The sequence below is a fragment of the Triticum aestivum genome, chromosome 7B (assembly GCF_018294505.1).
Source record: "Triticum aestivum cultivar Chinese Spring chromosome 7B, IWGSC CS RefSeq v2.1, whole genome shotgun sequence".
Classification (NCBI taxonomy): domain Eukaryota; kingdom Viridiplantae; phylum Streptophyta; class Magnoliopsida; order Poales; family Poaceae; genus Triticum; species Triticum aestivum.
In genome coordinates this window covers 758,653,932-758,669,588 of record NC_057813.1, presented here as the reverse complement: position 1 = coordinate 758,669,588, position 15,657 = coordinate 758,653,932, and positions in this window count along the sequence as shown.

The window sequence follows — 15,657 nt, the reverse complement described above, 5'->3', positions numbered from 1 at the left end:
GCGTTTTTTCAGATTTCATCGCCAGTTCCCCGCCCCGACGACGCAGCCAGGCTGCCCGTGCTCGCCGTCGCCGTCGCCCCGCGCCCCTGCCCCGTGCTCGCCGTCGCCGTCGCCCGGCGCCCCTGCCCCGTGCTCGCCGTCGCCCTGCCCCTGCCCCGTCCAGCCCCCGCGCGCCGGCGCCCCCGCCGCCCCCGCCGTCGCCTCGAGCTACCCTGCTACGGGTTCGCCGTCGCCGCCCGCTCCTCGTCACCGTCGCCCTGCCCCCTGCCCCGTCCCGCCCCGCGCCCGGCGCCCTCGCGCCTGCCCCCGCGCTATGAGCCGCCGCCCGGCTCTTTTAATGTTTAAGCTCTTTTTTTATTTTTATGCTCTGTTTTTTATGTTTTAATTTTTTTTGTTCATTTGTGATGTATATGTGTATGTGGCTATAATGTATATGTGTATGTGAACAATGCAAAAGATAGTTTTTTTAGAAAAATTAGTATTTTTTTTCTGTTCATAGATTTTTTTGGTGATATTAATTAGTGTAAATATGCAAATGTTTGTATATTCATATGAACAATGAATTAGGCAATACTACTTCATGTATTTTTAAGAAGGAAGAAGAAGAAAAAGAATGAGAGGAAAAAGGAAATAAGAAGAGGAAGAAAGGAGAAGAAGAGGGGAGAGGAGGAGAAATAAATAAGAAGAAGAAAAAAGAAGAAAAAGAAGAGGAGAAGAAGAAAGGAATAGAGGAGAAGAAGAAAAATAGAAAAAAAATTCTATTTTTTCTTCTTCTCCTCTATTCTTTTCTTCTTCTCCTCTTTTTTTTCTTCTTCTTTTTCTTCTTCTTCTTCCTTCTTCCTTCTTCCTCTTTTCTTCCTTTTTCCTTATTTTCCTTTCTCGAGGGATAAGAAGAAAAAGAAGAGGAGAAGAAGAAAGAAAGGAATAGAGGAGAAAGAAGAAACTTTGACACGAGGGGGGTACCGATACCCCCTCCCCGATAACATTATTTTCCCATGTATATGTATGTTGCTTCGTTGTCGATATAACGAGGGTGTCGAGGATCACCGAGGGGTCGAGGGTCGGGAACTAGGGTAGAGGGTCGAGGGTCGTTAAGGGGTCAAGGGTCGAAGGTTTCAGGGTCGAGGGTCGTTAAGGGGTCAAGGGTCGAAGGTTTCAGGGTCGAGGGTTCCTATAGTGTCAAAATATTGAAGAAATCCATGGCTTCATCATAAGCCGGAAGTAACCATGGCATGATGGTGCGAAGTCCTCCAAAGTTATTCTGGAATGGAGTCCCGGATAGGATAATTTGCCTTTTTGTACGAATTTCAGCAAAGGCATTCCAAATAACGATATTCGGAAGGTTCTTGCTGAACTTTATACCAAAAAGCGAATTATCCTATCTGGGACTCCGTTCCAAAATAACTTTGGAGAGCTTCGTACCATCATGCACCTGTTACTTTCGCCTAATGATGAAGACATGGTTTTGTTGAATCCTTTGACACTAGGCAACCTCCCGACCCCTCGGCGATCCTCGACTCCTTGACCCTCGACCGCTTGGCGATCCACGACCCTCTACCCTACCGCGGGCGTCGATGCCCACCTCACTTGTGGGACATAGATGTAGTGTTCAACGCCGACCCCCTCCCGATAGCTTCAACACGTGGGGGGGGGGTCGATATTACCCCCTCCTAGCTTGAAGCGTTCTCGAGGCCACCCCCTAACCCTTGAAGCGTTGTCGAGGCCACCCCAAACCCTAGAGAAGCAGCGTCGAGGCCACTAATATGATTCCTTATTGTGATTAGCTAGCTAGTTCTACGTTTGCCACTAATATATCCATATCTGTCATGTTTGAATAATAATTGCCATGTTGTAAATATTTGTAGAAACTATGGACACCCCCCGAGACGAAGCACAAGAAGCGTTGTTGAGGGACATAATCGCACAAGGAAGTGATGCCGTCTCCTCGTTGATGTTTCTCAACGACAACGATGGTCTGGAAGGAGAGGGTGAAGAAGCAGCTGGCTATGATTTACATGGCTCCGATGACCCAATGCCGGTGCAAGAAGGAGAGGGTGAAGAAGTAGACCGTTAGGACGGCTCCGGTGATCACCAAACCGAGTCCGGCCAGGTATATATATTAGTTGAGCCTGTGCTGACTAGCTAATTGATGCATTCATTGTTCTGGTATGTACACATATTAATTAACTCTCGTCTTTGTTCTTTTTTCTAGCCCTCCGGATCGAGCACAACTTCGGTAAAGAGACGAGGCCCGAAGAAAAAGTTGAGCTCGGATGAAAAGTTTGAGATCATACAAATCGCGCGCGACGGCCAACCGATTGAACCCTACCGGACAAAGAAGGCATTTGTTGCTCAGTGCGGGGTTCTGGTTAGGGACAAGATCCCGACCAGCATCCAGCAATGGTATAAGCCTAAGAAAAAAGACCCTGAGGTGTCTTATGTCAATGAGATGCAGAAAAAGAATCTTTGGACTGAGCTGAAGTCAAATTTCACCCTACCGCCGGAGGATGATCCGGAGAAGCCAGTTATAGAGCCATTAATCAAGTCTTTTGCTCTGAGGAAGATGGCAGACCGATTCAGGAATTGGAAGAAAGACCTCAATAGGTATGTCGAAAAAAATGAGACACCAGAATTCATTGGCAAATATGAGAAGATCAGAGATGACTGGCCCGCATTTGTGGCCCACAAGACATCGGAAAAGAGTAAAAAGATGTCGGCGACAAACAAGAAAAATGCTGAGAAGAAGAAGCTTCACCATCGCACGGGGTCAGGTGGCTACCTCGTAGCCCGGCCTAAGTGGGCCCAGGCTGAGAATGATCTGCTTGATAAAGGGATCGAACCAGAGACAATGAACTGGCCAGAACATTGCCGGACTTGGTTCTTTGGGGCCGGCGGATCCTTGGACCCTATAACAGGGAAGTGCATTTGGACGGACGAACAATTGGACATACCAGTCAAGAGGCTTCAGCAATATATCGAAGCAGCACAGCAAGGGACGTTCGTTCCAGACAGGGAGAAGGACGAGCTCACAATGGCCCTCCGCAATCCTGAGCACCCGGTACGGACACGAGGCACGCTAGGCTTCGTTTCGTGGAAGGCTGGATTTCCGGACGCAGGGGGTTACAAAATCCAGGAGAGGAGGAAGAAACTGGAGCAGAGCCAACTGCAGGCGCTGCACGAAAGGGTAATGGGGCTAGAGGAACGAGAAGCAGATCGCAGCAAACGACCTGCCGAAGCTTCCCCCGAAGCTACCCCGCCATCTCAGCGGAGAAGCAGCGTGGCTTCCACCGAGCTGCTTCAGCCAGAGCATGCCTTGACGGCTCTTGCCAGCTATCCCGTGGATGCTATCACGGATGCTGAAAATTGCCACCTTATGGCGCAATGGAGCAATTTGAAGGTCAAGGCGGCTATTGGCTCTGTTTATCCTACTAAACCCGACTCAACTTTTCACTGCCGGCCGATTCTAGAAGGATATGCTAAGGTGATGGTCGATGAAATAACGGAGGGATTTGAGGACCTCCGGCTTAACCACCCTACCGATGAAGGGGAGTATTGGCTGGGTTCTGCTCTGAAGACTCCATGCCTATGGTGGAAGGATCTGATCAACCTTCTGAACTGGACGCCTCCGCCTCCTCCTCCTCCTCCGGCGAGTCAGGGCACTCCGCCTCCTCCACCGCATCCTCCTCCGGCGAGTGACGATCAGGGCACTCGGCCGGCTCCTTCTCCGGCGCGTGGCGGCACTCCGCTTCCTTCTCCGCCTGCGCCGGCGCGCCCGAGCAGCCAGCCTCCTCCTTCTCCGCCTCGTCAGCAAGGGCGGGAGAGACCCGCCGCCGCTCCGGCTGCTCCGGCGCGTCGCAGTCCTTCTCCTCCGCCTCGTAAGCAAGGAAAGAAGACATCCGCTCCGTCTACTCTGCCGGCGTCTAGCAGTACAGCCAAAGGCGGGAGGAGATACATATTCGATCCTTCTCTGAAGACTCCAGAGAAGTTACCGTACGAGAGGAGCGAGGAGGAAAACGCGAAGATCGCGCATACCGAAGTGGATGACTGGTTTCAAGGGTTGAAAGCAAAGAGACATCCACCTCCGGAGGAGAAATTAGATCCGGTGAAAGCGAAGCGCACTCTGGCTGCCCTGACAAAACCACCCAAGTCTCCGCCGAAAGGCAACTATGAGCGCATTATTGGAAAGGCATTTGCCGAAGCGGAGAGGTCGGGAAGTACTAAAAGTGATCAAAGGATGAAAGAACGACGAGCTGGGAAACAAATTGCCCAGCTCGGCGAACAAGCGAAGCAATCGTGCCCCCCGCTCAAGGTGCCTGCTAGCGACATCGTCGATCCGAGGATGGTGCCCGGTTATGGCAATCCTGCAGATTACCTGCCCGACGATGTACATTATGATATCTTGGAGGTGCAGATACAAAGATACGAGTACGGGAAGCCTCTCGTCAAAGATGAAAGTTCTCTATCAACGATGATGCGAAGATTGCATGATTGGTACATGAAAACCTGCAAAGAGTCTGAGGGGAGGAGTACTTTGTATGTGAGAGTTAAAAAGGAGCATGACCTCCTTGGAATTGAACTGTTGCCTATTCCATTTGAGGAGTTCTATCAGTTTTTCAATCAATTGGCCATCGATAAAGCAACGGTCACCTCCTACTGTCTGTAAGTAGTACTACTTCCGTCATTAAGTCTCTCTATATAACTCAGCCCTTTCATTGCATGTATTTATAATTATCCTCACTATATTATGCAGATTGAAGATCGCCGAATTGAAAAAAAGACAAGTGGGAGATATTGGGTTCATTAACACGTATCTCATAGATGCAACTGAGGTTCAATATCGTGCCCAAGAAACCGAGGCCAACTTGCTACGATCGTTGGAAATAAATGAACATAAAGATATAATACTCTTTCCTTACAACTTCAAGTGAGTGTTACTGTCTTGTGGCATATTCGGTTTCCTTATTAGTCCAGGTTATAGTAATGTAATATTGATGAGTTATGCATGTGTGCGCAGGTACCACTATATTCTCCTAGAGATTAAGCTTGAGAAGGGAGTAGTAACTATCTTAGACTCCAAGCGAAAAGATCCCAAGGAGTATGCGGACATGACTGAAATGCTCGAGAAGTAAGTTACATCGATCATTATCCACCATATCATCAACTTTGTTCATTTTTGATATCAAGTAATTGTTTTCTTTGTATGGCAGGGCTTGGAGAAAATTCACCAAAAAAGCTCCGGGACTACCGAAGAAGCTGCAATTTAGGCACCCGAAAGTAAGTACTATATAGTAGCATATTCCAGGCATCTCCTAGTGATTCAAGCGCTAGTTTCATCAATACCATTTAGCATGCTTGCTAATTATCAGTTTGATTGACCTCTATTTTTTGTAAAGTGGTTGTGGTAGGAACAAGGGAATGATTTCTGTGGATACTACATTTGCGAGTCCATCCGCCACACGACCTGTGAGCGGGGCTACTCCGACAAACAATATGAAGTGCGTAAATAACAATATTCACAATTTTATTTTATTACCATCATTTGTGTTGAGTTTCATTCATTCGTGTATATATATATATATATATATATATATATGTATTGACCCCCTTCTTAAAATTAGATGTTTCAGATGCGGGATGAACTCCTAGCACCAGATCGCATGCGAGCAATTCAAGAGGAATTGGCGGCATTCTTTCTTGACCACGTGATCGCTGAAGACGGAGAATACTATGTGGACCACGCGTCCGTATTTTAGGAGATTATATATTTGGAAAAGATAATTATTGTATATATGTAGCCGGTAGTGTCGGATAGATATACGAGAACTTGTTGTTCGACCAATCTCTCGGAGAAGGAGAGGTGGTCGATATCACTTCTCTCTGTATGCATATATGTTCATGACGATCTTCTGTTTGCTTACTAGCTAGCTAGCGTGTCTAGCTAGTCCTCTCTATACGTATGTATGGTACGTAGCGTCGACCAAGCACGGACAAAAGAGAGGACACTTCTCTCTATTAATTAGTTAGCTATAGCACAATATATGAAACACCTAAATTAACCCCCCAAACCCCCCCCCCCTTTTCAAAAAAAAAACAAAAACCCCAGCCACAGAAATGCTGACGCGTGGATGCCTATTGGTCCCGGTTGGTGCCACCAACCGGGACCAAAGGCCCTCCTGCCTGGGCTCAGCGACAGGCCACGTGGAGGCCCATCTGTCCCGGTTCTGGATTGAACCGGGACTAAAGGGTCAGGGCATTAGTACCGACCCTTTAGTCCCGGTTCATGAACCGGGACTAAAGGCCCTCACCAACCGGGACTGTAGGACCTTTTTCTACTAGTGACACCCAAAAATCCTGATAGAGGAATAATTGGGTTGAACATGAAACAGGCGGAACAGAGGCGTGTCTTTGTTGAGAACCGGAGTGGGCATACGGTTGATGAGATAACACGCTGTAAGAAAGGCCTCATCCCAAAACCGGAGTGGGAGAGAGGAGTATGCCAGTAAGGCAAGGCCGGTCTCGACCAAATGACAGTATTTGCGCTCGGCAATACCGTTCTGCTGAGATGTATGTGGACACGACACACGGTGAGAGATGCCCTTGCGTTGAAAATAGCAATGGAGCTTGTGGTATTCACCACCCCGGTCGGACTGAACAGCCTTGATTTTGCAATCCAAGAGGCGTTCGACATGAGCCTGAAAGTTATAGAAGACTTGCTCAACATCAGACTTATGTGTTAAGCAAATAAATCCAAGTGAAGCGTGTGTAATCATCAACAAAACTGACATAATACTTTTACCCCCCCCCCCCGAAGATGCAATAGCGGGACCCCAAACATCTGAATGTATTAATACAAGAGGTACATTAGTGACATGATAAGACCTGGAATACGGTAGCTGATGACTCTTAGCACGCTGACATGCATCACACACTAATGGTGAAGTATTTGAACTAGAGCAGGGAAGATCATGACTCCGAACAATGGAGGTGACCACATTATTGGTAGGGTGACCTAGCCGTTGATGCCATTGCGATGACGAAACACGAACACTGGATGAAGCATGGCGAGATGACGAAGCACGAGTAAAGGGAATCAGATAGAACCCCCCTCGATTGCTACCTCGAAGAATGACGCGCCTGGTTGCTTTGTCCTTAACAAAGAAAAAACGACGGTGAAATTCAACAAACACGTCATTATCACAAACAAGGCGACAGAGAGAAAGAAGATCCTCTCTGATGTGTGGAACATGAAGGATGTTGCGCAGTTTGAGAGATGAACCGGGTAAACGGGAATGACCAATGTGTGAAATAGACAAACCTGCACCATTGGCCACCTGAACCTTGTCCCACTAGTAGAAAAAGGGTCAAATGTGAAGCACATTAGTGCCGGTTTGTAAAAAAACCGGCACTAATGTGATCAATAGTGCCGGTTCGTGGCTGCGATCAATAGTACCGGTTCGTGTTGAGCCTTTAGTACCAGTTCGTGCCACGAACCGGTACTAAAGGGGTAGTGGCAGGCTGGCGTCAGGCCGGGTCCCCACGAGGCCCTTTAGTACCGGTTTGTGTTACCAACCGGTACTAAAGGTCTAACCTATAGTACCGGTTTCGTGCCATGAACCGGTACTAAAGGGGACAAGCCTTTAGTACCGGTTCGTGCCACGAACCGGTACTAAAGGGGCCAATTTTCAAACTCTACCCCCCCCCCGTACTAAAGCCTTTAGTATCAGTTTTGAAAAAATCAAAAGAAAATGATAAAAGCTTCAAAAAATAAAACCCTTCGAGAGGTAGTTATATTACTATATCTACTAGTTAGGAAAATTTGAAAACTTAAATTTGGACATGTTTTGCAAAAAGTGTAGGGAAAATGTAAAAGGCTATAACTTTTGCATACGATGTCAGAAAAAACGTATAATATATCAAAAAATTCAGCACGAAAATCCGCATCCGATGGAGATCGGCTACGGCCTGTTTGGAATTTTTTAGAATCCTCAAATTTGAAAAGGAAAAAAAGATATGGTCAAATTTCAGTTTTTCAAAAAAAAATTGGTTAAATTTGGTCAAACTACTTATTCAAGAAGTATTAATGTTACTACATAATTATTCAAGAATATTAGTGTTACTAAATAATTATTTCAATTTTTTGAATTTTGGTCAAACTATGGTCAAACTTATTCAAGAAATATTAGCGTTACTAAATAATTACTATTTTTTTAGAATAATAGTTTCAAACTCAAAAGGTGAAATGTGTGACTTCATGCTCAAGCTAAACTCCTGAGGGTTAATAGGATTGACATCTTACTATTGTCAGGAAAACAACAAGTGCAGACTCGAAAACGAAGGAGAATAGAACCCGAAAGTTAAGCGTGCTTGGGCTGGAGTAGTGAGAGGGATGGGTGACCGGTCGGGAAGTTAGATGATTTGGAATGAGTGGTCCATACTTGAGCAGTTAAGAGAGGTGATTGGAGACTAAATCATCAAATAATTCAGAAAAATTAAAAATCAAAAAAAAATCAAATTTTTTTTCCAAAATTTTCAAAAAAAAAATTCAAAAAACTAAAGGTCCCCCATACTAGGGCGCGAGCTCACGCCACGTGGTGGCACTTTAGCGCCGGTTCGTGTCGAACCGGTACTAAAGGGGGGAGGGCTTTAGTGCCCACACTTTAGTGTCGGTTCCATAACCGGCACTAAAGGCCCTTACAAACCGGTTTTAAAGCTCCGTTTTCTACTAGTGTCCTTTCCATCATAGCGCTCATGAACCTGGAGGCGTTCAAGATCACTCGTCAGGTGATTCGTAGCCCCGGTGTCCAGCACCCAAGGATAGTCGACGGTGTTGGTGGAGGCCGAGTTGGCGGAGCGAGAGTTGTGATCCTGGTCATAACGCTTGTGGCAATCATCGGCCTCATGCCCCCAGTTTTTGCAAATTTGACACCGGGGGCGCTAGCGGTTGTTGCGACGGCCAGCACCACCGTTGTTGCCACTGTTACCCCGCCACCTTGCCGACCATTGCTGGCGTAGGAGAAGTTGCGGTCGCGGGCACCGTTGGGGCCGCCGTTGCCGCATTGACGGCCTTGCCCGGGCTGGCCGTTGCCATCGGCCGGGCGACCCCCACCCTAGGAGGGGTAGGGCTCCGAGTAGGGAGCGCGTCCACCATGTCCGGAGGGGCCAGAGCGAGTCACGGCGTTAGCCGAGGGAGTCCACCCCTCCACCGCACTCTGCTGTGCCTGCAGCGCCTCGAAGGATAGAACCAATGAGTAAAAGATGGAGTAGGGCATGAGTGCGTTACTCACACCCAAGGAGGCGGCGATGGAGTTGTAGGCGGAGCCGAGGCCGGTCAGGATGTGATCGATAAGCTCATCATCGCGGATCGGGAAGCCGGCGGCGCCCTAGAGACTAAATCATCAAATAATTCAGAAAAATTAAAAATAAAAAAAAATCAAATTTTTTTTCCAAAATTTTCAAAAAAAAATTCAAAAAACTAAAGGTCCCCCATACTAGGGCGCGAGCTCACGCCACGTGGTGGCACTTTAGCGCCGGTTCGTGTCGAACCGGTACTAAAGGGGGGAGGGCTTTAGTGCCCACACTTTAGTGTCGGTTCCATAACCGGCACTAAAGGCCCTTACAAACCGGTTTTAAAGCTCCGTTTTCTACTAGTGTCCTTTCCATCATAGCGCTCATGAACCTGGAGGCGTTCAAGATCACTCGTCAGGTGATTCGTAGCCCCGGTGTCCAGCACCCAAGGATAGTCGACGGTGTTGGTGGAGGCCGAGTTGGCGGAGCGAGAGTTGTGATCCTGGTCATAACGCTTGCGGCAATCATCGGCCTCATGCCCCCAGTTTTTGCAAATTTGACACCGGGGGCGCTAGCGGTTGTTGCGACGGCCAGCACCACCGTTGTTGCCACTGTTACCCCGCCACCTTGCCGACCATTGCTGGCGTAGGAGAAGTTGCGGTCGCGGGCACCGTTGGGGCCGCCGTTGCCGCATTGACGGCCTTGCCCGGGCTGGCCGTTGCCATCGGCCGGGCGACCCCCACCCTAGGAGGGGTAGGGCTCCGAGTAGGGAGCGCGTCCACCATGTCCGGAGGGGCCAGAGCGAGTCACGGCGTTAGCCGAGGGAGTCCACCCCTCCACCGCACTCTGCTGTGCCTGCAGCGCCTCGAAGGATAGAACCAATGAGTAAAAGATGGAGTAGGGCATGAGTGCGTTACTCACACCCAAGAAGGCGGCGATGGAGTTGTAGGCGGAGCCGAGGCCGGTCAGGATGTGATCGATAAGCTCATCATCGCGGATCGGGAAGCCGGCGGCGGTCATAGTGTCGGCAAGCGCCTTCATCTTGCGCATGTATTCCGTGGCGGAGAGATCGTCCTTCCTCAGCGACTGAAGTTGCCGCCGGATGTGACGGACATTGGCGCGGCTCTGCGCCGAACATGGCGGCGACGGTTGTCCACACCGCGTGCGCCGACTCGCAGCCAATGAATTGGCATGAAATATCCTCATCCATGGAGGTGAGAAGGAGCCCCTTGACGCGCTGATCTTGAACCCACCATTGGTGGTACTCCGGGTTGTCGACGGCGGTAGCAGCGTCGCCGGTGCCGACAACGAGTGTTTTGGCTGGTGCTACCTTGGTGCCATCGAGGTGTCCATGGAGGTTGGCACCGGCAAGGACAGTGCTGGTGATGCCTCCCCAAAGCATGAAGTTGTGGCGACTGAGGCGGACGGAGATCGTCGGGACGGTGACCGCGGCGGGGATCGTGGCGACCGGGGACGAGACGAGGGCGCCGGCAGTTTGGCCGGTGAAGAGGGCGGAAGACGACATCGCTGCTGCGGCGTGGAGAAGAACGTCACGCGGCGGCGGCTGAGGCAAGATGCGGCGCGGAAGATGACACGCGTGGGAGCAACGATCGGAAGCGGCACAGCGTACAGGCAAAGCTAGCTAGCTAGCTAGCAAGCAGCTGGATGGATCCCTCTGGCTGGATTAATCTCGTACGTGAAGTAGCAATTGGAAGCGGCGGCTACGCGGAGAGAGGATCGGGCGGCGGCGCGAGGGACTTGCGGCGGCGACCTGACCTAGCTGATACCAAGTTAGAACACATGGTTTAGGGTTTTGCGTGGGTGACTAACATCCAGCCTCACGTCTCAATATATAGATGATCAGAATACAATTACATACGTATACAAATACGTGTACATGTACAATATGGTAGACCCTATTTTACAAGCTCCAGGCCCTGCAGGCCCCGCAGTCCCAGGAGGAGAGCCACCACCCCTTCCCCTCGGCTCCCCTTTCTGGTTAGACATAAGCACACCTTGTGTCCGATTGGGATTAGTAGTCCAAGTACGATTAGGATTCCTAGCCGTGTCGGTCATGTAACGAGCTAGTCTAGCCTGCTATATATACATGTAGCAGCCCCTTGTAATCAACACCGATGAGAAGAAAAGCAATAAAAGAGCAACGCTCGATACGAGCCTTTGGCTATAAACAAGTCTACCGATCTGGTTTTCCTCGTTCGCTGAGTTTATCCGAGTTCCGCCGAAAGGATCAATTTCTATCGATCAGCTAGCTCACTTTACGTACGTACTGGCTAGACCAGGTACGGCTGGAAATCCATCCAGCTGCATGCGTGTGTGCTAGCTTAGCACATACACGTACGTTGTCGATCCTGTGTGATCTGATCTAAAGATCAAAAGCATAAGGTGTATAAGGTGATGCCACATGTGATGGCGGCGGCATAAGGTGCCAAGGGGAGCATCACGGCGACCATGGCGACCAACACGGTCTGGGGAGAGGCCATCTTAGTGGCGAGTTTTGTACATGGAGATGAGATGGCTAGATTCTGATGGTTGTGTGAAGAGAATACAAGGGAATGCAGGTCCTTAAATAGGAAGGCCCAGGGAAGAAGAATGAACCAAGGTAGGAGTGGGCGTTCGGTTCCCCCGAACCGAACGGTTCGGTGCTTCGGTGTTTTTGCTTTCTCGCTTCCTAGAAAACGTGCCCCGATCGGTCTCTGGCAATAAAAGAAACCGAGACTTCGGTGCCCCGAGAGATCGGTTCGGTATTCGGTTTTGCATCGAACAGACCGACCAGCTGGGGCCTGGCCGCATGGCCACTATGATGCTAGGCTGCCGTGGGCTGGCTGGATGGGATAGCTGCTACTCGGTTGTCTCGGCTGGGCTGAGAGCTGTGGTTTGTGTGGGCTAGATAACAACACGTGTTATGTTCAAAGAAAAAAAACATATAACACGAGGTCAGCGACACAGCATGCAACAACAAACATCACCTAGGTTCAATAAAAAATAGAAAAGAAGACGGGCGTCCAGTACATGTGGACGAGAATAATCGGTCACTTCGGCTTCGGTTTAGGTTAGTTCGGTTCGGTCGTTCGGTTTTCGGGTTATATGCCCACCCCTAATCCAAGGCGTTCGTCCACTAGCTTAGCAAGCAAATCGTCGTCCGTTCGATAGGGCCAGATTAATTGCATTGTTTGGGCAGTAGTTGGATGTTGGGACACATAAACGGGATGTATGCATGTCAGCCACATTCTAGTTGTGCAGTGATCAACTTAGGAGCATCGGCAGCCACCTAAGAGGATCAGCTAGATATAGCTACGTACTCCAGCTGATCGGGAGTAAAGAGGTAGATCTAAGTAGCCATCACCCAACTAAAAACGCATATCGATCGATGTCGATGCATCAAATGCTCTTTTAATTCCAGCAAGTTGATTAGCGGCATGATGGCATGGCGCATGGTCAAGTCTGAGGAGGTAGTCGACGGTGTCGATTGCTACCTTAGCCAATTAATTAGCAGCACTAGTCTTCATCCAATGCATCTTCGCGGGCTAGCAATTCTATCTAAATGTACATAGAAGTATACATAAGCACAATTTCTAATTATATTTTCAGGTGCGCAATTGAAAGAAATGGAAAAAAATTATGATATAGAAAATATATATGGCAATGTTCACTTAATCATTATGTCAAATATATATAGACTGCCATCCAGAAAACAACTATAACTAATACTCCCTCCGTTCCTAAATATTTTTCCTTTTAGGGATTACAAATGGTTACAACATACGGATGTATATGGACATATTTTAGAGTGTAGATTCACTCATTTTGTTCCGTATGTACTCACTTGTTGAACTCTCTAGAAAGACAAATATTTCGGAACGGAGGGAGTATTTCTTTTTGAGACCACTTCTATGTTTGCATCTCTAAAAATGAAGTTGAAAACAACATAGTATTGTCCAAGCCATCTACTCTCTAACCGCGTTGAAGCCTCCCAAGGGTATCATAACGGCTATCATTAAGTTTGAGCATCCCCTCCTTCAGGCGGCTTGGGGTAGAGTTTGTGGTGGAAAATGCATGGTCAAGTGGGATGTCGTTTGTAGGCGAGGAACATGAGTGGACTTGGTGTTATAGATCTCGACAAATTTGGGAGGGCCTTGAGACTCGGGGGCTCCTATTTAACGCTTTCAGCGGGAGCGATTCACTCCCGCCTGAAGCGTTTTGTTCGTGGACAAGCCCAATAATAGGTATGGAAAATCTGAACATTTTTTAAAAATAAACATTTTTAAATATGAACATTTTCAAATCTAAAAAATTCTTAAATCTGAATGTTGTCATAATCTGAATAAATCTTAAATTTGAATGTTTTCAAATTTGAATATTTTAACAATCTAAATAATTTTTAAATTTGAACAATTTTTAAATTGAACATTTTTATAAATAAAACAAAAAAAGAAACAAAAAAAAGAACCTAAAAAACAGAAAAAACTCAACCGCAAAGCTTCTATAAGCTTTCCAAAACCAGCAAAAGCCGAAAGAATAAAACCTACCTGGGCCCGGCCCACTTCAGCATCGTAGCGAATAGGGTTTGCCTTGAGCCTTCGGTGGTCATGGCTTGAATAGATGGAGCTAAAACGTCTATGAGTCAGTTTGGGGGCATTTTTTTTTATCAAGGGGACATGGATATACATTACAAAAAATATGTTTATACATGACATTCTCATAAGGACGGTGAATGAAATCATCATAGAGTTATGAGGATTTCAAACAAGATCGTCGTGAGCCGTTTAAGGGTATAAAAACCATGTAAACTAACGAAGAATTTTTGATTAAATTTTTTCGTATATGTATAAGATAAAATCATCATAACCGGGAGCATGTGGACCTGGCGCCTTATTTTTGGCAATCGTTGTGACATAATGCATTGATATGACTGGACGGGGCAATAATCAATTCCTCATATGTGTCGTGTCTATTGGACGCCACACATCTTCAACTTGGTACTAGCACTAGTAGAAAACGGCCCATTTGACCTGGTTCCAGAGGCCCTTTAGCCCCGGTTCAGGAACCGGGACTAAAGGGTCGGGACTAAAGCCCACACCTTTTAGTCCCTGTTCACTTAAGAGCCGGGACAGATGAGGCTCCACATGACCGCTGCGGGGCGCCCAAGTAGGAGGATCTTTAGTCCCGGTTACCAACCGGGACCAAAAGGCCTCCACGCGTCAGTAGCTGGCAGGAGCTGTTTTTTTTGAGGGGGAGGGGGTTAGGAGTTTTGGAGGGTTAATTTAGGGGTTTCATCTTCTGCTAGCTAGCTAATAGGGAGAAGTGACCTCTCTTTATCTCCGTGCTTGGTCGACGCTAGCTACTATATGTATTGAGAGAACTTGACACGCTAGCTAGTAAGCAAATGAAGGAACCATTAAGTACACAAGATCGTCATGAACAAATACAGAGAGAAGTGACCTCTCTTTCTCCTAGAGATTGGTCGAACAACAAGTTTTCGTATATCTATCTGACGCTACTAGCTACATATATACAATATAAGATCTCTTACAAACCCTAACATCTAAGGTCTATATCAACTTCCTTATGGTATTCTCCGGCTTTATGTATGACGTGGTCAAGAAAGAATCCCGCCAATTCCTCTTGAATAGCTCGTATGCGGTCATGTGGTAGGAATTCATCCCACATCTGCCACATCTAATTGAAAGAAGTGGGTCAATACATATATATGAATGAAACACAACACAAATGATGGTAATAAAATAAAATTGTGATTTTTTTTGTTTACGTACATCATATTGTTTTTCAGAGTAGCCCCGCTTAGAGGTCGTCGCGTTGTAGATGAACTCGCTGATACGTCTTCAATGTATCTACTTTTCCTAATGCTTTTCCTCTTGTTTTGGACTCTAATTTGCATGATTTGAATGAAACTAACCCCGGACTCACACAGTTTTCAGCAAAACTACCATGGTGTTGTTTTTGTGCAGAAATAAAAATTCTCGACATGGAACGAAACTTTGCGAGGATTTTTTATCAATAAAGAGAATTTCTGGAGCCAAGAGATACCTGAGGGGGGCACCTGGGTGGGCACAACCCACCAGGGCGCGCCTGCTATCATTAAAACTATCATACTACTGTGCTACTAATCACTTTGCTGCAGACAATTAATCTTCAGGTGTGGTTGAATTGACAACTCAGCTGCAGACAATTAATCTTCAGGTGTGGTTGAATTGGCAACTCAGCTGCTAATACCTTCAAATATTCTTTGGCTCCCCTTTTGTCGAATCTATAAATTTGGGTTGAATACTCTACCCCTGAAAACTGTTGTGATCCCCTATACTTGTGGGTTATCAAGACCTTTTTCTAGCACCG